A 19,884-nucleotide genomic window follows, 5' to 3' on the forward strand; every position below is an offset into this window, starting at 1 on the left:
GCTGGTGAGGGCTGAGCCGCGCCAGCTCCGTCGGCATCCCGCATGCCGGCGCCCGGCGGGGCGCAATTTGTGGGTATCGCTTCTCGGCCTTTTGGCTAAGATCAAGTGTAGTATCTGTTCTTATCAGTTTAATATCTGATACGTCCCCCATGGAGGGGACCACATATTAAACGGATTTTTGGAACAGGGAGCCGGAAGTGGGGCTTGCCCCGTCCGCTCCACGCATCGACCCGGTATTGCAGTGCTTCCGGGAATGGTGCACCTCTACTGCCCCCTGTTGTCGAAAGGCAGAACTGACTGACTGACTGACTGAGTGAGTGAGTGAGTGAGTGAGTGAGTGAGTGACTAATAGACTGAGTGCTGTGAGGGGGGGGGCCCTGTCTGTGCGTGGCCCCCGTTTCCCGCCGTTTTTCTTTTTTTTTTTTTTTTTTAAAGGAAGGTGACACACTGTTTGTGCGGTGGACAGCTGCGCTGAGGTAAGGCATGATGTCATCTTTGCCTTTTGAATTTCCCCTCATGTTTGTTAAAATGATTGCTGTCTTTTGAGAGGACAGGAGGACAGGGAGGAGTCGGGGCCCCGAGGACGGCGGCTGCGACGCCCCTGGGCATTCTACTCCGAGCGGGGGCGTCACGCAGGCCCGGCTAACGGCGACGGGCTTGGCGGCGGCCCCATATCGACTCGGGTCTCTCTTCATCCCGTATAAATCTTTCGCCTTTTACTAAAGATTTCCGTGGAGAGGGATAGCGATGAGTTCATGGTATTTTTGGAGGCTCTGCCCAAGCAGAGCTGCACTGCTGCTGTCAAAGGAAGACTGGGCCCGGCTTAGCGGCTGGCGTTAGGTGCCCGGTGGCGCGGCTGTGGTCTCCCTGGATCACGCGTGGACTCGCCGGGCGACACCTGCCAGAGGGGCTGGTGAGGGCTGAGCCGCGCCAGCTCCGTCGGCATCCCGCATGCCGGCGCCCGGCGGGGCGCAATTTGTGGGTATCGCTTCTCGGCCTTTTGGCTAAGATCAAGTGTAGTATCTGTTCTTATCAGGTGCAGGTGCAGGTTCGGGTGGCTTGACCGCCGTTCCCGCAGGGTGAGCTTGGGGTTTTATTTCCAGCTTTTATTAGTTTAGGCACCCAGCTAGGACACGTCGACTCCCTGCCCGGCTCCCGAGGACTCTCTTGCCCACCATCGCCAGGATGTCCGGGAGCCCACACAGGACCGTCGTAGTCATCCGGCATACAGCAGCCTTCAGGTGGACCCACCAGGAGGAACCGGAGAGTTTCCCGGAGAGACTGGCCTTCATCCGGGAGGTGCTCTTCGGCCTCCTGGGACTCACTATGGAAGACATCATCTGTGTGCAGCGCAACCAGTCTTCAGCCTTCTTTTATGTGACTTGCACCACGGAAGAAGGCTACAAGAAGATGTTGGTTGCATGCAGCTGCTTGGAGAAAGAGCTTCGCCGGATGCACTACGACGTGGAGCCACTGTGGAAGCTGGATCGGAGAGTGATCACCGTCCACGTCTTGGACCCCTTCGTTCCAGCTGAAGCGGTGGCTGCCTTCCTGGGCAGGTTTGTTGACGTGGTCCCTGGGCACAGGGACGTGAGAGACCAGCTGGGTGTCTGGACTGGGCGCAGGCAGTTCCGGGTGTGCCTGCGCCCCGACGCTAGCTCCCCTGACGGGTATAGCCACCCACCTGCTTATTTTATTATAGGTCGTTGCAAGGGCTACCTTTTTTACTCCGGGCAACCCTCCTCCTGCCGCTTGTGCCACGGCCTGGGCCACACCGCGGACTCCTGTACCACCATGAAGTGCTGGAGATGCCTGGACGTCGGTCACCTGGCGAAGGACTGCAAGGGCCCCCTCCGGTGTAACCTGTGCAGAGGTGAGGACCATCTGGCTCGGAGCTGCCCTCAGCGCAAACCGTCCTGGGCCGACGCCGTTGCTCGGGGTTCGGCTGTGGACGGGGCCCGACAGCAGGCACTGCCGGGCTGCGCTGAGATGCACGGGGGAGCCGAGAGGGGAGCTGAGAACAGCGAGGAACAGCCCTTCGCCGGTGCCGATGGGGAGTCCACGGCCTCCAGCGCTTCGGTGGAGTCCCCTGGTAAGGGTCAAGTGGCCGTGGCTGAAAAGCGCGCAACCTCTCCCTCCAGGTTTGTCCAATGCAGGAGGAGGAAGAAGGCCCGGAGGAATGAGGACACTGCTTTAGGCCGAGAAGCGATCTTCCCCTTAGAGCAAATTGATTTGCAAAGTGTTTTGGTCTCCCCCCAAGAGAGACGTTTTTATGCAGGGCAGCAGGACTTTGCTAATGAACGCTCTTTTTTAGTTGCTGCCGAGTCGGGGGGGGACCTTAGTTTTAATGGGGATATTTCGGATGATGTTTTACCATTTTAAAGATTTTAGGATTTCTGCTGTAATTATGTATTTAATACTGTTTTAACGTGTGTTGTAATGGTGTTATAGGTTTGAAGTTTTTTATAAAGTTTTATGTATGTGGTATTATAGGATTGCTTTATAATATGTGGTATGTACGTTGTTGTATTATGATTTAATAGGTTATGAGTGGGGTTTATATGTGTATGGGTTTTAGTATGGATGTTAGTTTATTACGGGTAGTGTGTGATAAATGGCTTTATAGTTTTATGTGTTGTTCTTAGATTGTATGCAGAAATGTTGATTAAAGATGAATAAAAAAAAAAAAAAAAAATCTGTTCTTATCAGTTTAATATCTGATACGTCCCCCATGGAGGGGACCACATATTAAACGGATTTTTGGAACAGGGAGCCGGAAGTGGGGCTTGCCCCGTCCGCTCCACGCATCGACCCGGTATTGCAGTGCTTCCGGGAATGGTGCACCTCTACTGCCCCCTGTTGTCGAAAGGCAGAACTGACTGACTGACTGACTGACTGACTGACTGACTGAGTGAGTGAGTGAGTGAGTGAGTGAGTGAGTGACTAATAGACTGAGTGCTGTGAGGGGGGGGGCCCTGTCTGTGCGTGGCCCCCGTTTCCCGCCGTTTTTCTTTTTTTTTTTTTTTTTTTTTTTTAAAGGAAGGTGACACACTGTTTGTGCGGTGGACAGCTGCGCTGAGGTAAGGCATGATGTCATCTTTGCCTTTTGAATTTCCCCTCATGTTTGTTAAAATGATTGCTGTCTTTTGAGAGGACAGGAGGACAGGGAGGAGTCGGGGCCCCGAGGACGGCGGCTGCGACGCCCCTGGGCATTCTACTCCGAGCGGGGGCGTCACGCAGGCCCGGCTAACGGCGACGGGCTTGGCGGCGGCCCCATATCGACTCGGGTCTCTCTTCATCCCGTATAAATCTTTCGCCTTTTACTAAAGATTTCCGTGGAGAGGGATAGCGATGAGTTCATGGTATTTTTGGAGGCTCTGCCCAAGCAGAGCTGCACTGCTGCTGTCAAAGGAAGACTGGGCCCGGCTTAGCGGCTGGCGTTAGGTGCCCGGTGGCGCGGCTGTGGTCTCCCTGGATCACGCGTGGACTCGCCGGGCGACACCTGCCAGAGGGGCTGGTGAGGGCTGAGCCGCGCCAGCTCCGTCGGCATCCCGCATGCCGGCGCCCGGCGGGGCGCAATTTGTGGGTATCGCTTCTCGGCCTTTTGGCTAAGATCAAGTGTAGTATCTGTTCTTATCAGTTTAATATCTGATACGTCCCCCATGGAGGGGACCACATATTAAACGGATTTTTGGAACAGGGAGCCGGAAGTGGGGCTTGCCCCGTCCGCTCCACGCATCGACCCGGTATTGCAGTGCTTCCGGGAATGGTGCACCTCTACTGCCCCCTGTTGTCGAAAGGCAGAACTGACTGACTGACTGACTGACTGACTGACTGACTGACTGACTGACTGACTGAGTGAGTGAGTGAGTGAGTGAGTGAGTGACTAATAGACTGAGTGCTGTGAGGGGGGGGGCCCTGTCTGTGCGTGGCCCCCGTTTCCCACCGTTTTTCTTTTTTTTTTTTTTTTTTTTTTTTTTTTTAAAGGAAGGTGACACACTGTTTGTGCGGTGGACAGCTGCGCTGAGGTAAGGCATGATGTCATCTTTGCCTTTTGAATTTCCCCTCATGTTTGTTAAAATGATTGCTGTCTTTTGAGAGGACAGGAGGACAGGGAGGAGTCGGGGCCCCGAGGACGGCGGCTGCGACGCCCCTGGGCATTCTACTCCGAGCGGGGGCGTCACGCAGGCCCGGCTAACGGCGACGGGCTTGGCGGCGGCCCCATATCGACTCGGGTCTCTCTTCATCCCGTATAAATCTTTCGCCTTTTACTAAAGATTTCCGTGGAGAGGGATAGCGATGAGTTCATGGTATTTTTGGAGGCTCTGCCCAAGCAGAGCTGCACTGCTGCTGTCAAAGGAAGACTGGGCCCGGCTTAGCGGCTGGCGTTAGGTGCCCGGTGGCGCGGCTGTGGTCTCCCTGGATCACGCGTGGACTCGCCGGGCGACACCTGCCAGAGGGGCTGGTGAGGGCTGAGCCGCGCCAGCTCCGTCGGCATCCCGCATGCCGGCGCCCGGCGGGGCGCAATTTGTGGGTATCGCTTCTCGGCCTTTTGGCTAAGATCAAGTGTAGTATCTGTTCTTATCAGTTTAATATCTGATACGTCCCCCATGGAGGGGACCACATATTAAACGGATTTTTGGAACAGGGAGCCGGAAGTGGGGCTTGCCCCGTCCGCTCCACGCATCGACCCGGTATTGCAGTGCTTCCGGGAATGGTGCACCTCTACTGCCCCCTGTTGTCGAAAGGCAGAACTGACTGACTGACTGACTGACTGAGTGAGTGAGTGAGTGAGTGAGTGAGTGAGTGACTAATAGACTGAGTGCTGTGAGGGGGGGGGCCCTGTCTGTGCGTGGCCCCCGTTTCCCGCCGTTTTTCTTTTTTTTTTTTTTTTTTTTTTTTTTTTTAAAGGAAGGTGACACACTGTTTGTGCGGTGGACAGCTGCGCTGAGGTAAGGCATGATGTCATCTTTGCCTTTTGAATTTCCCCTCATGTTTGTTAAAATGATTGCTGTCTTTTGAGAGGACAGGAGGACAGGGAGGAGTCGGGGCCCCGAGGACGGCGGCTGCGACGCCCCTGGGCATTCTACTCCGAGCGGGGGCGTCACGCAGGCCCGGCTAACGGCGACGGGCTTGGCGGCGGCCCCATATCGACTCGGGTCTCTCTTCATCCCGTATAAATCTTTCGCCTTTTACTAAAGATTTCCGTGGAGAGGGATAGCGATGAGTTCATGGTATTTTTGGAGGCTCTGCCCAAGCAGAGCTGCACTGCTGCTGTCAAAGGAAGACTGGGCCCGGCTTAGCGGCTGGCGTTAGGTGCCCGGTGGCGCGGCTGTGGTCTCCCTGGATCACGCGTGGACTCGCCGGGCGACACCTGCCAGAGGGGCTGGTGAGGGCTGAGCCGCGCCAGCTCCGTCGGCATCCCGCATGCCGGCGCCCGGCGGGGCGCAATTTGTGGGTATCGCTTCTCGGCCTTTTGGCTAAGATCAAGTGTAGTATCTGTTCTTATCAGTTTAATATCTGATACGTCCCCCATGGAGGGGACCACATATTAAACGGATTTTTGGAACAGGGAGCCGGAAGTGGGGCTTGCCCCGTCCGCTCCACGCATCGACCCGGTATTGCAGTGCTTCCGGGAATGGTGCACCTCTACTGCCCCCTGTTGTCGAAAGGCAGAACTGACTGACTGACTGACTGACTGACTGACTGACTGACTGACTGACTGACTGACTGACTGAGTGAGTGAGTGAGTGAGTGAGTGACTAATAGACTGAGTGCTGTGAGGGGGGGGGCCCTGTCTGTGCGTGGCCCCCGTTTCCCGCCGTTTTTTTTTTTTTTTTTTTTTTTTTTAAAGGAAGGTGACACACTGTTTGTGCGGTGGACAGCTGCGCTGAGGTAAGGCATGATGTCATCTTTGCCTTTTGAATTTCCCCTCATGTTTGTTAAAATGATTGCTGTCTTTTGAGAGGACAGGAGGACAGGGAGGAGTCGGGGCCCCGAGGACGGCGGCTGCGACGCCCCTGGGCATTCTACTCCGAGCGGGGGCGTCACGCAGGCCCGGCTAACGGCGACGGGCTTGGCGGCGGCCCCATATCGACTCGGGTCTCTCTTCATCCCGTATAAATCTTTCGCCTTTTACTAAAGATTTCCGTGGAGAGGGATAGCGATGAGTTCATGGTATTTTTGGAGGCTCTGCCCAAGCAGAGCTGCACTGCTGCTGTCAAAGGAAGACTGGGCCCGGCTTAGCGGCTGGCGTTAGGTGCCCGGTGGCGCGGCTGTGGTCTCCCTGGATCACGCGTGGACTCGCCGGGCGACACCTGCCAGAGGGGCTGGTGAGGGCTGAGCCGCGCCAGCTCCGTCGGCATCCCGCATGCCGGCGCCCGGCGGGGCGCAATTTGTGGGTATCGCTTCTCGGCCTTTTGGCTAAGATCAAGTGTAGTATCTGTTCTTATCAGTTTAATATCTGATACGTCCCCCATGGAGGGGACCACATATTAAACGGATTTTTGGAACAGGGAGCCGGAAGTGGGGCTTGCCCCGTCCGCTCCACGCATCGACCCGGTATTGCAGTGCTTCCGGGAATGGTGCACCTCTACTGCCCCCTGTTGTCGAAAGGCAGAACTGACTGACTGACTGACTGACTGACTGACTGACTGACTGACTGACTGACTGACTGACTGAGTGAGTGAGTGAGTGAGTGAGTGACTAATAGACTGAGTGCTGTGAGGGGGGGGGCCCTGTCTGTGCGTGGCCCCCGTTTCCCGCCGTTTTTCTTTTTTTTTTTTTTTTTTTTTTTTTTTTTTTTAAAGGAAGGTGACACACTGTTTGTGCGGTGGACAGCTGCGCTGAGGTAAGGCATGATGTCATCTTTGCCTTTTGAATTTCCCCTCATGTTTGTTAAAATGATTGCTGTCTTTTGAGAGGACAGGAGGACAGGGAGGAGTCGGGGCCCCGAGGACGGCGGCTGCGACGCCCCTGGGCATTCTACTCCGAGCGGGGGCGTCACGCAGGCCCGGCTAACGGCGACGGGCTTGGCGGCGGCCCCATATCGACTCGGGTCTCTCTTCATCCCGTATAAATCTTTCGCCTTTTACTAAAGATTTCCGTGGAGAGGGATAGCGATGAGTTCATGGTATTTTTGGAGGCTCTGCCCAAGCAGAGCTGCACTGCTGCTGTCAAAGGAAGACTGGGCCCGGCTTAGCGGCTGGCGTTAGGTGCCCGGTGGCGCGGCTGTGGTCTCCCTGGATCACGCGTGGACTCGCCGGGCGACACCTGCCAGAGGGGCTGGTGAGGGCTGAGCCGCGCCAGCTCCGTCGGCATCCCGCATGCCGGCGCCCGGCGGGGCGCAATTTGTGGGTATCGCTTCTCGGCCTTTTGGCTAAGATCAAGTGTAGTATCTGTTCTTATCAGTTTAATATCTGATACGTCCCCCATGGAGGGGACCACATATTAAACGGATTTTTGGAACAGGGAGCCGGAAGTGGGGCTTGCCCCGTCCGCTCCACGCATCGACCCGGTATTGCAGTGCTTCCGGGAATGGTGCACCTCTACTGCCCCCTGTTGTCGAAAGGCAGAACTGACTGACTGACTGACTGACTGACTGAGTGAGTGAGTGAGTGAGTGAGTGAGTGAGTGACTAATAGACTGAGTGCTGTGAGGGGGGGGGCCCTGTCTGTGCGTGGCCCCCGTTTCCCGCCGTTTTTCTTTTTTTTTTTTTTTTTTAAAGGAAGGTGACACACTGTTTGTGCGGTGGACAGCTGCGCTGAGGTAAGGCATGATGTCATCTTTGCCTTTTGAATTTCCCCTCATGTTTGTTAAAATGATTGCTGTCTTTTGAGAGGACAGGAGGACAGGGAGGAGTCGGGGCCCCGAGGACGGCGGCTGCGACGCCCCTGGGCATTCTACTCCGAGCGGGGGCGTCACGCAGGCCCGGCTAACGGCGACGGGCTTGGCGGCGGCCCCATATCGACTCGGGTCTCTCTTCATCCCGTATAAATCTTTCGCCTTTTACTAAAGATTTCCGTGGAGAGGGATAGCGATGAGTTCATGGTATTTTTGGAGGCTCTGCCCAAGCAGAGCTGCACTGCTGCTGTCAAAGGAAGACTGGGCCCGGCTTAGCGGCTGGCGTTAGGTGCCCGGTGGCGCGGCTGTGGTCTCCCTGGATCACGCGTGGACTCGCCGGGCGACACCTGCCAGAGGGGCTGGTGAGGGCTGAGCCGCGCCAGCTCCGTCGGCATCCCGCATGCCGGCGCCCGGCGGGGCGCAATTTGTGGGTATCGCTTCTCGGCCTTTTGGCTAAGATCAAGTGTAGTATCTGTTCTTATCAGTTTAATATCTGATACGTCCCCCATGGAGGGGACCACATATTAAACGGATTTTTGGAACAGGGAGCCGGAAGTGGGGCTTGCCCCGTCCGCTCCACGCATCGACCCGGTATTGCAGTGCTTCCGGGAATGGTGCACCTCTACTGCCCCCTGTTGTCGAAAGGCAGAACTGACTGACTGACTGACTGACTGACTGAGTGAGTGAGTGAGTGAGTGAGTGAGTGAGTGACTAATAGACTGAGTGCTGTGAGGGGGGGGGCCCTGTCTGTGCGTGGCCCCCGTTTCCCGCCGTTTTTCTTTTTTTTTTTTTTTTTTAAAGGAAGGTGACACACTGTTTGTGCGGTGGACAGCTGCGCTGAGGTAAGGCATGATGTCATCTTTGCCTTTTGAATTTCCCCTCATGTTTGTTAAAATGATTGCTGTCTTTTGAGAGGACAGGAGGACAGGGAGGAGTCGGGGCCCCGAGGACGGCGGCTGCGACGCCCCTGGGCATTCTACTCCGAGCGGGGGCGTCACGCAGGCCCGGCTAACGGCGACGGGCTTGGCGGCGGCCCCATATCGACTCGGGTCTCTCTTCATCCCGTATAAATCTTTCGCCTTTTACTAAAGATTTCCGTGGAGAGGGATAGCGATGAGTTCATGGTATTTTTGGAGGCTCTGCCCAAGCAGAGCTGCACTGCTGCTGTCAAAGGAAGACTGGGCCCGGCTTAGCGGCTGGCGTTAGGTGCCCGGTGGCGCGGCTGTGGTCTCCCTGGATCACGCGTGGACTCGCCGGGCGACACCTGCCAGAGGGGCTGGTGAGGGCTGAGCCGCGCCAGCTCCGTCGGCATCCCGCATGCCGGCGCCCGGCGGGGCGCAATTTGTGGGTATCGCTTCTCGGCCTTTTGGCTAAGATCAAGTGTAGTATCTGTTCTTATCAGGTGCAGGTGCAGGTTCGGGTGGCTTGACCGCCGTTCCCGCAGGGTGAGCTTGGGGTTTTATTTCCAGCTTTTATTAGTTTAGGCACCCAGCTAGGACACGTCGACTCCCTGCCCGGCTCCCGAGGACTCTCTTGCCCACCATCGCCAGGATGTCCGGGAGCCCACACAGGACCGTCGTAGTCATCCGGCATACAGCAGCCTTCAGGTGGACCCACCAGGAGGAACCGGAGAGTTTCCCGGAGAGACTGGCCTTCATCCGGGAGGTGCTCTTCGGCCTCCTGGGACTCACTATGGAAGACATCATCTGTGTGCAGCGCAACCAGTCTTCAGCCTTCTTTTATGTGACTTGCACCACGGAAGAAGGCTACAAGAAGATGTTGGTTGCATGCAGCTGCTTGGAGAAAGAGCTTCGCCGGATGCACTACGACGTGGAGCCACTGTGGAAGCTGGATCGGAGAGTGATCACCGTCCACGTCTTGGACCCCTTCGTTCCAGCTGAAGCGGTGGCTGCCTTCCTGGGCAGGTTTGTTGACGTGGTCCCTGGGCACAGGGACGTGAGAGACCAGCTGGGTGTCTGGACTGGGCGCAGGCAGTTCCGGGTGTGCCTGCGCCCCGACGCTAGCTCCCCTGACGGGTATAGCCACCCACCTGCTTATTTTATTATAGGTCGTTGCAAGGGCTACCTTTTTTACTCCGGGCAACCCTCCTCCTGCCGCTTGTGCCACGGCCTGGGCCACACCGCGGACTCCTGTACCACCATGAAGTGCTGGAGATGCCTGGACGTCGGTCACCTGGCGAAGGACTGCAAGGGCCCCCTCCGGTGTAACCTGTGCAGAGGTGAGGACCATCTGGCTCGGAGCTGCCCTCAGCGCAAACCGTCCTGGGCCGACGCCGTTGCTCGGGGTTCGGCTGTGGACGGGGCCCGACAGCAGGCACTGCCGGGCTGCGCTGAGATGCACGGGGGAGCCGAGAGGGGAGCTGAGAACAGCGAGGAACAGCCCTTCGCCGGTGCCGATGGGGAGTCCACGGCCTCCAGCGCTTCGGTGGAGTCCCCTGGTAAGGGTCAAGTGGCCGTGGCTGAAAAGCGCGCAACCTCTCCCTCCAGGTTTGTCCAATGCAGGAGGAGGAAGAAGGCCCGGAGGAATGAGGACACTGCTTTAGGCCGAGAAGCGATCTTCCCCTTAGAGCAAATTGATTTGCAAAGTGTTTTGGTCTCCCCCCAAGAGAGACGTTTTTATGCAGGGCAGCAGGACTTTGCTAATGAACGCTCTTTTTTAGTTGCTGCCGAGTCGGGGGGGGACCTTAGTTTTAATGGGGATATTTCGGATGATGTTTTACCATTTTAAAGATTTTAGGATTTCTGCTGTAATTATGTATTTAATACTGTTTTAACGTGTGTTGTAATGGTGTTATAGGTTTGAAGTTTTTTATAAAGTTTTATGTATGTGGTATTATAGGATTGCTTTATAATGTGTGTTATGTACGTTGTTGTATTATGATTTAATAGGTTATGAGTGAGGTTTATATGTGTATGGGTTTTAGTATGGATGTTAGTTTATTACGGGTAGTGTGTGATAAATGGCTTTATAGTTTTACGTGTTGTTCTTAGATTGTATGCAGAAATGTTGATTAAAGATGAATTAAAAAAAAAAAAAAAAAAAAAATCTGTTCTTATCAGTTTAATATCTGATACGTCCCCCATGGAGGGGACCACATATTAAACGGATTTTTGGAACAGGGAGCCGGAAGTGGGGCTTGCCCCGTCCGCTCCACGCATCGACCCGGTATTGCAGTGCTTCCGGGAATGGTGCACCTCTACTGCCCCCTGTTGTCGAAAGGCAGAACTGACTGACTGACTGACTGACTGACTGACTGACTGAGTGAGTGAGTGAGTGAGTGAGTGAGTGAGTGACTAATAGACTGAGTGCTGTGAGGGGGGGGGCCCTGTCTGTGCGTGGCCCCCGTTTCCCGCCGTTTTTCTTTTTTTTTTTTTTTTTTTTTTTTAAAGGAAGGTGACACACTGTTTGTGCGGTGGACAGCTGCGCTGAGGTAAGGCATGATGTCATCTTTGCCTTTTGAATTTCCCCTCATGTTTGTTAAAATGATTGCTGTCTTTTGAGAGGACAGGAGGACAGGGAGGAGTCGGGGCCCCGAGGACGGCGGCTGCGACGCCCCTGGGCATTCTACTCCGAGCGGGGGCGTCACGCAGGCCCGGCTAACGGCGACGGGCTTGGCGGCGGCCCCATATCGACTCGGGTCTCTCTTCATCCCGTATAAATCTTTCGCCTTTTACTAAAGATTTCCGTGGAGAGGGATAGCGATGAGTTCATGGTATTTTTGGAGGCTCTGCCCAAGCAGAGCTGCACTGCTGCTGTCAAAGGAAGACTGGGCCCGGCTTAGCGGCTGGCGTTAGGTGCCCGGTGGCGCGGCTGTGGTCTCCCTGGATCACGCGTGGACTCGCCGGGCGACACCTGCCAGAGGGGCTGGTGAGGGCTGAGCCGCGCCAGCTCCGTCGGCATCCCGCATGCCGGCGCCCGGCGGGGCGCAATTTGTGGGTATCGCTTCTCGGCCTTTTGGCTAAGATCAAGTGTAGTATCTGTTCTTATCAGTTTAATATCTGATACGTCCCCCATGGAGGGGACCACATATTAAACGGATTTTTGGAACAGGGAGCCGGAAGTGGGGCTTGCCCCGTCCGCTCCACGCATCGACCCGGTATTGCAGTGCTTCCGGGAATGGTGCACCTCTACTGCCCCCTGTTGTCGAAAGGTAGAACTGACTGACTGACTGACTGACTGACTGACTGACTGACTGACTGAGTGAGTGAGTGAGTGAGTAACTAATAGACTGAGTGCTGTGAGGGGGGGGGGCCCTGTCTGTGCGTGGCCCCCGTTTCCTGCCGTTTTTCTTTTTTTTTTTTTTTTTTTTTTTTTTAAAGGAAGGTGACACACTGTTTGTGCGGTGGACAGCTGCGCTGAGGTAAGGCATGATGTCATCTTTGCCTTTTGAATTTCCCCTCATGTTTCTTAAAATGATTGCTGTCTTTTGAGAGGACAGGAGGACAGGGAGGAGTCGGGGCCCCGAGGACGGCGGCTGCGACGCCCCTGGGCATTCTACTCCGAGCGGGGGCGTCACGCAGGCCCGGCTAACGGCGACGGGCTTGGCGGCGGCCCCATATCGACTCGGGTCTCTCTTCATCCCGTATAAATCTTTCGCCTTTTACTAAAGATTTCCGTGGAGAGGGATAGCGATGAGTTCATGGTATTTTTGGAGGCTCTGCCCAAGCAGAGCTGCACTGCTGCTGTCAAAGGAAGACTGGGCCCGGCTTAGCGGCTGGCGTTAGGTGCCCGGTGGCGCGGCTGTGGTCTCCCTGGATCACGCGTGGACTCGCCGGGCGACACCTGCCAGAGGGGCTGGTGAGGGCTGAGCCGCGCCAGCTCCGTCGGCATCCCGCATGCCGGCGCCCGGCGGGGCGCAATTTGTGGGTATCGCTTCTCGGCCTTTTGGCTAAGATCAAGTGGATTTTACGCTCTTTTTATTGCTTTTAACGGACTGCGTCGGGTTTTTTAGAGGAAGGCACGGTGACCCTAATGCGTGACCAGTAGGTGGCTTGACCGCCGCTGCCACGGGGCGACCCGTGCCTTCCTTTTAGCCTTTTATCCCTGCTTTTATTTTCGTTTTTATTAGGCTGGGGATCCCGCAGTGGCTGGTGGCCTGTCCGCCGCCCTGCCGGGTGAACTGGTGTTTTTATTTTTTAGTTGCTTTTATAGTTTAGCATTCCTCGGCTCATCCCGGATTGGCGGACGGCGGCCGGACCACGGCGGACGTCGGGACCACGGCGGCAGGAGGACTCTGCTCCAGGAACGACGTCGGTGGACCATCCCGGATGTCGACGGCCGGCGGAGCTACGAGGAAGCCCTTCAGCGGGCCGTGGCTGGTAGCAGGCGGTGGCCTGCGTAATACCGCCCGGTTCTGCTGGAGGGCCGAAGGGGAGGTAGGCACCTTCCCCGACCGCCTGGCCTTCATCCGGGAGGTGGCCTTCGGGGAGCTGGGCCTGCGCATGGAGGACATCCTGTGTGTGCAGCGGAATGGACCTTTCCAGTTCTTCGAGGTCACCCTGTCCACCGACGAGAGCTACACCAAGGTCCTGGAGCGGAGCAAGGAGAGGGCCCAGCACCCTCTCCTGGGACGATACACCGTCGAGCCGCTGTGGTGGCCCGACAAGCGGGTAATTACGGTACATTGTTTTAACCCGCATGTGTCCGGCGAAGCCATCCGCCAGTTCTTGAACAAGTATGTGGACCTCCTTCCTGGCCACAAGGACATCCGGGATGAGCTGGGGATCTGGACTGGTCGACGCCAGTTCCAGGCCCGCCTGCGCCCGGACGCTAATGGGGCGGGCGGTTTTAGTCATCCCCCAGCCTATTTTAATCTACAGGGCAATAAGGCTTACTTGTTTTATTCCGGACAGCCTCCCTTCTGCCGACAGTGTCACACCTTTGGACATACTCTGGAGGGATGCGCCAACCTGCGCTGCCGCAACTGCCTGGAGCCGGGGCACATGGCCAGGGACTGCAAGGGCCCCCGTCGCTGCATCCACTGCAACGGTGAGGACCATCTGGCTCGTTCCTGCCCCCAACGGAAAACGTCATACGCCGACGCTCTGTTAGGCAGCAGAGCTGTCGGCAAGGAGAGTGGTGGGGGAGCGCAAGCCCCCACGTCCGGGCAGGAACAGTCGGCGGCGGGGGCAGGAGGAGATGCCCTGGCCGAGGTGGAGGAGGCCCCAGCGACAGCGACTGCAATGCAGGAGGGGTCTCCAGTCCTGGCTCCAGGTGTCAGCAGCAGGAGGAGAAAGAGCGGCGCATCCCCCCGGAGGAGGAAGAAGAGCAGAAGGGAGGCACAACCCGACGCATCCAGCCCTCCGGCTGCCACCTTGCCAGCAGTGGCGGCCGGGGACCAAGGCCGAGAGAGTCCCCCCTCCCCGACATTGGGGGCCCCCCATCTGGTGTGGGACTTGGGACAGTCCCCTGCGCCCCCCCAGGAGTACAGTAGTGTGCAGGACAAAGCAAATGAACAGGAGTACCTGGGGGGGCTGGAACTGGGGGGCCTTTTGGGTTTGACTGAGGAGGGGGGGCAGTAATGCGGTATTGTTTTTAATGGCTGGCTTTTATTATTTTAGTGTGTTGTTTGTAATTGTATTTTACCTTTTTAACATTTCATGGCCAATTTTAATATTGTCACCTTGAATGTCAGGGGTTTGAGGAACGTTTTAAAGCGCACATCGGTTTTTAATCAGCTGGCATCTTCTCCCTTCAGCATTTGTTTTCTGCAGGAAGTCCACCTCCGGGACCAGCGGGACGAGGCTCTCTTTTCACGACAATGGAAGAGGCGTAGATCCTACTGGAGCGTAGGTGGTGTCCACTCCTCAGGCGTCGGGATCCTTTTTGGCGACCGCGCCTTTGAAGAAGTAAGATCGTTTACCGTTCTTCAAGGTAGGGTTTTGGGGGTGGACGCCACATGGAGGGGACAGCGCCTCCGGGCCATATGTGTCTACGCTCCAGTGGAGGCCTCGTCCCGTATAACTCTCTTTGAAGAGTTGTCCCCGTTCTGTGTCACAGATCGACACTTGATTTTAGGAGGGGACTTTAACATCTCGTTGGAGGGTAGACAGGATGTCAGCTCTGGGCACTTTCGCCATTTTATTCGTTCCTTTAAACTTGTTGATGGTTTTAAGATATGCAACCCCAGCATGCCGGGCTTCACCTGGCACAATAGTCGCGGAGCCAGCAGTCGCATCGACTATATTTTAGCCTCACCCCCCGTTGTTTTTAAAAAGGTGTCCCTCTCCCCACAGTGGCCCACTGACCACTTGGCAGTGGAGGCCACTGTTTCCATAGACGCCCCTGAATATGGGGGTGGCTATTGGAAAATGAACCTGCAGATCCTGGAGGAGAGCGATTTTAGACACCTTTTTTTAGATCACTTCTCCGAGTGGCAGAAGGACAAGCCTACCTTCCCCTCCGTGGCCGAATGGTGGGAGAGTGTGAAGGATAGGATCCGAACCTTCTCCATGCAGTACAGCAAGCAGCGCAGGATGGAGAAGAAATTCTCCATTCTGCAGCTGGAGAGAAGGTTGCGGGATGAATACGCCGCTCACAACAGCGGGGGCACCATCGACCACGAGCGACTGCTTGATATAAAGGGTGAGCTGAGGCGCCTGCATGCACAGGCTGCCTCGGCCCAAATGCTCCGCGACAGAATGTTCTTTTTGGAAAACAATGAAAAGTGCAATACTCATTTTTTCCAGAGAGCCAGGGAAGCCCGGGAGGAGAAGACCTTCGACTCTCTCCGGGCCTTAAACGGCGATACGGTAACAACAACATCAGACATGCTGGAGGTTGCTAAATTGTTTTATCACAATCTTTTTAAGGTTAGGGACACGGACCCGGTTGCAGGGGAGCGGTTCCTAGACAACATCTCACCTTGCCTTCCCAGTGACATTCGTGACGGCTTAGAAGCCCCCATCACCTTGGCCGAGCTGACCGCAGTGCTTGGCAAGATGAACCGCCGCAAGGTACCGGGCCTTGATGGGCTCCCGGTGGAATTTTATTCCACTTTTTGGGATGTCCTCGGGCCGGAATTACTGCAGGTTGTAGAGGACGTTCAGCGCCGGGGTTTGCTCACTAGGAGCATGAGGTCAGGGGTTCTTTCTTTGTTGCACAAGAAGGGTGATCGTGCCGACCTTGGCAACTGGAGGCCCCTGACCATGCTTTGTGTAGACACAAAGCTCATCGCAAAGACCCTTACAGAACGCCTGAAGAAGGCCATGGCTCATCTGGTTCACAGCGATCAGACGTGTGGAGTACCGGGTCGATCGGCGACGTGGAACCTCCATCTCATCCGCGACGCCATCGCCTGGGTGGAGGACAGGAACCTCCCTCTCCTGCTGGTCAGCTTGGACCAGGAGAAAGCCTTCGACCGGGTAGATCACCGCTTCCTGTTTCAAGTATTGGGTAAGTTTGGCTTTGGACCCAATTATCTGGGGTGGTTACACACTTTGTATAACGAAGTTGGGAGCCATGTTGTTATCAATGGCTTCCTGAGTGACTTGGTGCCCCAGCTGAGTGGAGTGAGGCAGGGATGTCCCCTCTCCCCCCTCCTCTACGCGCTCTATATAGAGCCACTGGCGTGCGCCATTCGCACCCACCCCGGGGTCGATGGCCTTCTTATCCCAGGAAGTCGGGGGAAAACTGTTAAACTGACCCAGTACGCAGACGACACCACCCTTTTCGTCTGCTCGGATCAGTCTCTCGGTCATGCCATGAGCCTTGTTCATGCGTTCGGTAGGGCCTCCGGCGCGACGCTCAACCTCAGTAAGTCGGTGGCCAAGTATTTCGGCAGCTGGAAGGCGAGGGAGGGCGTCGCAGGGGGTCTCACCCTCTGTGACGGACCTCTCAAAGTGTTGGGGGTCAACTTCCTTTCGGATGGTGCCGCCCGTTTGAACTGGGAGGAGCGGTTGGCGATCGCCAGGCGGAAGATCGGACTGTGGAAGTCCAGGTCCCTGTCCTTCCAAGGTAAGGTCTTAGCCTTAAAAGTGGATATTCTTCCCACCCTGCTCTACCTTGCACATGTGTACCCTTTGCCCCGCTTCATGCGCAGAGGCCTGACGAGAGACGTTTTCAACCTCGTCTGGGGGGGCAGGTACGAGTACGTGCGTAGGGAAGTGATGTATCTCGGAAAGGACAGTGGGGGGAGGGATGTTATTGACTTTCCTCTCAAGCTTGACTGCCTGTTCTTCTCGCAGCTCTGCACGCGCCTGGCAGCTCCCCTCGAGCACCCCCATCAGCACTTTGTGCGTCTGTGGCTGGCTCTCCCCATGAGACGCCTGGTGGCGTCGTGGACCAACCTCGGCCCCAAGGCTGAGACCCTGCCGGCCCACTACAGCCACGCTGTCAAGTGGAGTAAGTTTATTCCGGCAGGTGTCAAGACAGAGGCCTTGACCAAGCATAGAGCGCTTTACAGGGCTTTGCTTGGTCATAGGGATACTCGGGCCATGTTGGGCCTGGAGGAAGGCACATGGGCGAGAATCCAGCCTAAGGGTTTGGATCACAGGCTGCAGGACCTGAACTGGCAGTGCCTTCATGGTAAGCTGCCAGTCAGGGACGTCTTACATAGGCATAAGCTGACCAGACACCCCCGCTGCCCCAGGGCCGAGTGCAGCGAGGATGAGACCATCAGGCACGTGTTTTGGGACTGTGGGCATGCACAGAGAGTTTGGGGGTTGGTAGCGGGCCTGTGTGGACGTGTGGACCCGCAGCCCGGTCTGACCTACGACAAGGTGTTGAAGGGGTGGGACCCCAAGCTCCATAACCCCTTCGGCCCCTGGATGTGGCTGCTGGTCAGCATTACCAAGCTAGAGCTGTGGAATGCCAGGACCGCGCTCATCCGCAGAGGGGTTCATCTGGAGGCACAAGGGGTGTTCCGTAAAATCCGGGCCGACTTGGGTTTCAGGATGGAGACTGACGTCATCCAGCGGGGCTACCACGAGGCCAAGGAGAGGTGGAAGGGCCTCTTTTGGCTTTAGCTCCGTTTCGTTTAGGTGGTGACGCTCCATTCTACAGGGTGGACATGACGCACCTTTCTGGAGCACACAGAAGGTACTTTGGGTTTTAGGTGAGTGTGCTTTGTTTTTTTGTGCGTGTGTTGTATTTCAAATACTTTTTTAATAATTGCATGTACAGAATTTATTGTGCACTACTGGTTGATCACTTTTAGCACGTATTTATTAATATTAACATTATCTATTAACATTTTAATCTATTTGGTGTGCTTTGTTTCTGTGATTAACCGTATTTTATGCCCGAAGTCTCAGATTTTATGTGTGTGGATGGTGTATAACCCTGTTTTAACCCGACCCTTGTGTTTGAAATTTGTGGTCTGTGGGTCTGTTCCTCTTTTAAGGTTTTAACCTTTTAATGGCTTGCATTTGAGGTGACATTTTATTTGTAGAAATGGCCAGATGAATGTAATTAAAGGGTAAATGTGTGTAATTTTAATTGTTGATTTTATTACTGTTTTGATTATTTTATGGTATATAGTTCTGCATAATTTGTTTGTTTAATACTGTTTTAATATGTCTTATTATTATGATTTTATTGTATTGCCATTGATGTGTATTATGTTAAAAATTTCAACCTTTTACATTGTTGTAATATTTGTTTATGATGTATGCTGGAAAGGTTGTTTTAATATGCATGGATGACGATGCCAATTTTAAAAGTGTAGGTTTGATGTTTATATGTTTTGATCAGGTGGTGTTGATTTAAATGATGTGCAGAACTGTTTAATAAAGTATGGAGAAAAAAAAAAAAAAAAAAATCTGTTCTTATCAGTTTAATATCTGATACGTCCCCCATGGAGGGGACCACATATTAAACGGATTTTTGGAACAGGGAGCCGGAAGTGGGGCTTGCCCCGTCCGCTCCACGCATCGACCCGGTATTGCAGTGCTTCCGGGAATGGTGCACCTCTACTGCCCCCTGTTGTCGAAAGGCAGAACTGACTGACTGACTGACTGACTGACTGACTGACTGACTGACTGACTGAGTGAGTGAGTGAGTGAGTGAGTGACTAATAGACTGAGTGCTGTGAGGGGGGGGGCCCTGTCTGTGCGTGGCCCCCGTTTCCCGCCGTTTTTCTTTTTTTTTTTTTTTTTTTTTTTTTTTTTAAAGGAAGGTGACACACTGTTTGTGCGGTGGACAGCTGCGCTGAGGTAAGGCATGATGTCATCTTTGCCTTTTGAATTTCCCCTCATGTTTGTTAAAATGATTGCTGTCTTTTGAGAGGACAGGAGGACAGGGAGGAGTCGGGGCCCCGAGGACGGCGGCTGCGACGCCCCTGGGCATTCTACTCCGAGCGGGGGCGTCACGCAGGCCCGGCTAACGGCGACGGGCTTGGCGGCGGCCCCATATCGACTCGGGTCTCTCTTCATCCCGTATAAATCTTTCGCCTTTTACTTAAGATTTCCGTGGAGAGGGATAGCGATGAGTTCATGGTATTTTTGGAGGCTCTGCCCAAGCAGAGCTGCACTGCTGCTGTCAAAGGAAGACTGGGCCCGGCTTAGCGGCTGGCGTTAGGTGCCCGGTGGCGCGGCTGTGGTCTCCCTGGATCACGCGTGGACTCGCCGGGCGACACCTGCCAGAGGGGCTGGTGAGGGCTGAGCCGCGCCAGCTCCGTCGGCATCCCGCATGCCGGCGCCCGGCGGGGCGCAATTTGTGGGTATCGCTTCTCGGCCTTTTGGCTAAGATCAAGTGCTGCTTTTTGGAGGGATTTTTATTGGCAGGTTTTTTAGTGGAGGCAACAGCGAACCTAAAGCGTGACCAGCAGGTGGCTTGACCGCCGCTGCCACGGGGCTAGCTGTTGTCTCCTTTTAGCGCTTTTTTTATTTTGGGTAGCCCTTGCAAGCCTAACGTGCAGGTTCGGGTGGCTTGACCGCCGTTCCCGCAGGGTGAGCTTGGGGTTTTATTTCCAGCTTTTATTAGTTTAGGCACCCAGCTAGGACACGTCGACTCCCTGCCCGGCTCCCGAGGACTCTCTTGCCCACCATCGCCAGGATGTCCGGGAGCCCACACAGGACCGTC

At 55.3% G+C, this 19,884-nt stretch overlaps 20 non-coding genes and 4 pseudogenes across 20 annotated transcripts; all 24 read left to right on the forward strand.

Moving 5' to 3' along the window:
• Positions 1-75: 75 nt before the first annotated feature.
• On the forward strand, positions 76-267 carry LOC140585381 (U2 spliceosomal RNA). Its single transcript, XR_011987341.1, has one exon. It is a non-coding gene; the product is annotated as a U2 spliceosomal RNA (small nuclear RNA).
• A 408-nt stretch (positions 268-675) lies between these two features.
• Positions 676-789, forward strand: LOC140584895 (U5 spliceosomal RNA). The gene has a single exon (XR_011986857.1). It is a non-coding gene; the product is annotated as a U5 spliceosomal RNA (small nuclear RNA).
• A 195-nt stretch (positions 790-984) lies between these two features.
• LOC140584240 (U2 spliceosomal RNA) lies at positions 985-1,146 on the forward strand (annotated as a pseudogene).
• A 1,476-nt stretch (positions 1,147-2,622) lies between these two features.
• On the forward strand, positions 2,623-2,849 carry LOC140584174 (U2 spliceosomal RNA; annotated as a pseudogene).
• Positions 2,850-3,279: 430 nt separating this feature from the next.
• LOC140584897 (U5 spliceosomal RNA) lies at positions 3,280-3,393 on the forward strand. Its single transcript, XR_011986859.1, has one exon. It is a non-coding gene; the product is annotated as a U5 spliceosomal RNA (small nuclear RNA).
• A 195-nt stretch (positions 3,394-3,588) lies between these two features.
• LOC140585382 (U2 spliceosomal RNA) lies at positions 3,589-3,780 on the forward strand. Its single transcript, XR_011987342.1, has one exon. It is a non-coding gene; the product is annotated as a U2 spliceosomal RNA (small nuclear RNA).
• Positions 3,781-4,227: 447 nt separating this feature from the next.
• Positions 4,228-4,341, forward strand: LOC140584898 (U5 spliceosomal RNA). The gene has a single exon (XR_011986860.1). It is a non-coding gene; the product is annotated as a U5 spliceosomal RNA (small nuclear RNA).
• Positions 4,342-4,536: 195 nt separating this feature from the next.
• On the forward strand, positions 4,537-4,728 carry LOC140585383 (U2 spliceosomal RNA). Its single transcript, XR_011987343.1, has one exon. It is a non-coding gene; the product is annotated as a U2 spliceosomal RNA (small nuclear RNA).
• A 423-nt stretch (positions 4,729-5,151) lies between these two features.
• Positions 5,152-5,265, forward strand: LOC140584899 (U5 spliceosomal RNA). The gene has a single exon (XR_011986861.1). It is a non-coding gene; the product is annotated as a U5 spliceosomal RNA (small nuclear RNA).
• Positions 5,266-5,460: 195 nt separating this feature from the next.
• LOC140585384 (U2 spliceosomal RNA) lies at positions 5,461-5,652 on the forward strand. Its single transcript, XR_011987344.1, has one exon. It is a non-coding gene; the product is annotated as a U2 spliceosomal RNA (small nuclear RNA).
• A 442-nt stretch (positions 5,653-6,094) lies between these two features.
• Positions 6,095-6,208, forward strand: LOC140584900 (U5 spliceosomal RNA). Its single transcript, XR_011986862.1, has one exon. It is a non-coding gene; the product is annotated as a U5 spliceosomal RNA (small nuclear RNA).
• Positions 6,209-6,403: 195 nt separating this feature from the next.
• On the forward strand, positions 6,404-6,595 carry LOC140585385 (U2 spliceosomal RNA). The gene has a single exon (XR_011987345.1). It is a non-coding gene; the product is annotated as a U2 spliceosomal RNA (small nuclear RNA).
• Positions 6,596-7,049: 454 nt separating this feature from the next.
• On the forward strand, positions 7,050-7,163 carry LOC140584901 (U5 spliceosomal RNA). Its single transcript, XR_011986863.1, has one exon. It is a non-coding gene; the product is annotated as a U5 spliceosomal RNA (small nuclear RNA).
• A 195-nt stretch (positions 7,164-7,358) lies between these two features.
• On the forward strand, positions 7,359-7,550 carry LOC140584047 (U2 spliceosomal RNA). Its single transcript, XR_011986083.1, has one exon. It is a non-coding gene; the product is annotated as a U2 spliceosomal RNA (small nuclear RNA).
• A 416-nt stretch (positions 7,551-7,966) lies between these two features.
• LOC140584902 (U5 spliceosomal RNA) lies at positions 7,967-8,080 on the forward strand. The gene has a single exon (XR_011986864.1). It is a non-coding gene; the product is annotated as a U5 spliceosomal RNA (small nuclear RNA).
• Positions 8,081-8,275: 195 nt separating this feature from the next.
• On the forward strand, positions 8,276-8,467 carry LOC140584048 (U2 spliceosomal RNA). Its single transcript, XR_011986084.1, has one exon. It is a non-coding gene; the product is annotated as a U2 spliceosomal RNA (small nuclear RNA).
• A 416-nt stretch (positions 8,468-8,883) lies between these two features.
• Positions 8,884-8,997, forward strand: LOC140584903 (U5 spliceosomal RNA). Its single transcript, XR_011986865.1, has one exon. It is a non-coding gene; the product is annotated as a U5 spliceosomal RNA (small nuclear RNA).
• Positions 8,998-9,192: 195 nt separating this feature from the next.
• Positions 9,193-9,354, forward strand: LOC140584242 (U2 spliceosomal RNA; annotated as a pseudogene).
• A 1,476-nt stretch (positions 9,355-10,830) lies between these two features.
• LOC140584180 (U2 spliceosomal RNA) lies at positions 10,831-11,062 on the forward strand (annotated as a pseudogene).
• A 430-nt stretch (positions 11,063-11,492) lies between these two features.
• LOC140584904 (U5 spliceosomal RNA) lies at positions 11,493-11,606 on the forward strand. Its single transcript, XR_011986866.1, has one exon. It is a non-coding gene; the product is annotated as a U5 spliceosomal RNA (small nuclear RNA).
• A 195-nt stretch (positions 11,607-11,801) lies between these two features.
• Positions 11,802-11,993, forward strand: LOC140584049 (U2 spliceosomal RNA). Its single transcript, XR_011986085.1, has one exon. It is a non-coding gene; the product is annotated as a U2 spliceosomal RNA (small nuclear RNA).
• A 429-nt stretch (positions 11,994-12,422) lies between these two features.
• LOC140584905 (U5 spliceosomal RNA) lies at positions 12,423-12,536 on the forward strand. The gene has a single exon (XR_011986867.1). It is a non-coding gene; the product is annotated as a U5 spliceosomal RNA (small nuclear RNA).
• Positions 12,537-18,579: 6,043 nt separating this feature from the next.
• On the forward strand, positions 18,580-18,776 carry LOC140584151 (U2 spliceosomal RNA). Its single transcript, XR_011986177.1, has one exon. It is a non-coding gene; the product is annotated as a U2 spliceosomal RNA (small nuclear RNA).
• A 439-nt stretch (positions 18,777-19,215) lies between these two features.
• Positions 19,216-19,329, forward strand: LOC140584969 (U5 spliceosomal RNA). The gene has a single exon (XR_011986931.1). It is a non-coding gene; the product is annotated as a U5 spliceosomal RNA (small nuclear RNA).
• Positions 19,330-19,884: the final 555 nt, after the last annotated feature.

The sequence above is a fragment of the Paramormyrops kingsleyae genome, unplaced genomic scaffold, assembly GCF_048594095.1.
Source record: "Paramormyrops kingsleyae isolate MSU_618 unplaced genomic scaffold, PKINGS_0.4 ups31, whole genome shotgun sequence".
In the NCBI taxonomy this organism is placed as follows: Eukaryota; Metazoa; Chordata; class Actinopteri; order Osteoglossiformes; family Mormyridae; genus Paramormyrops; species Paramormyrops kingsleyae.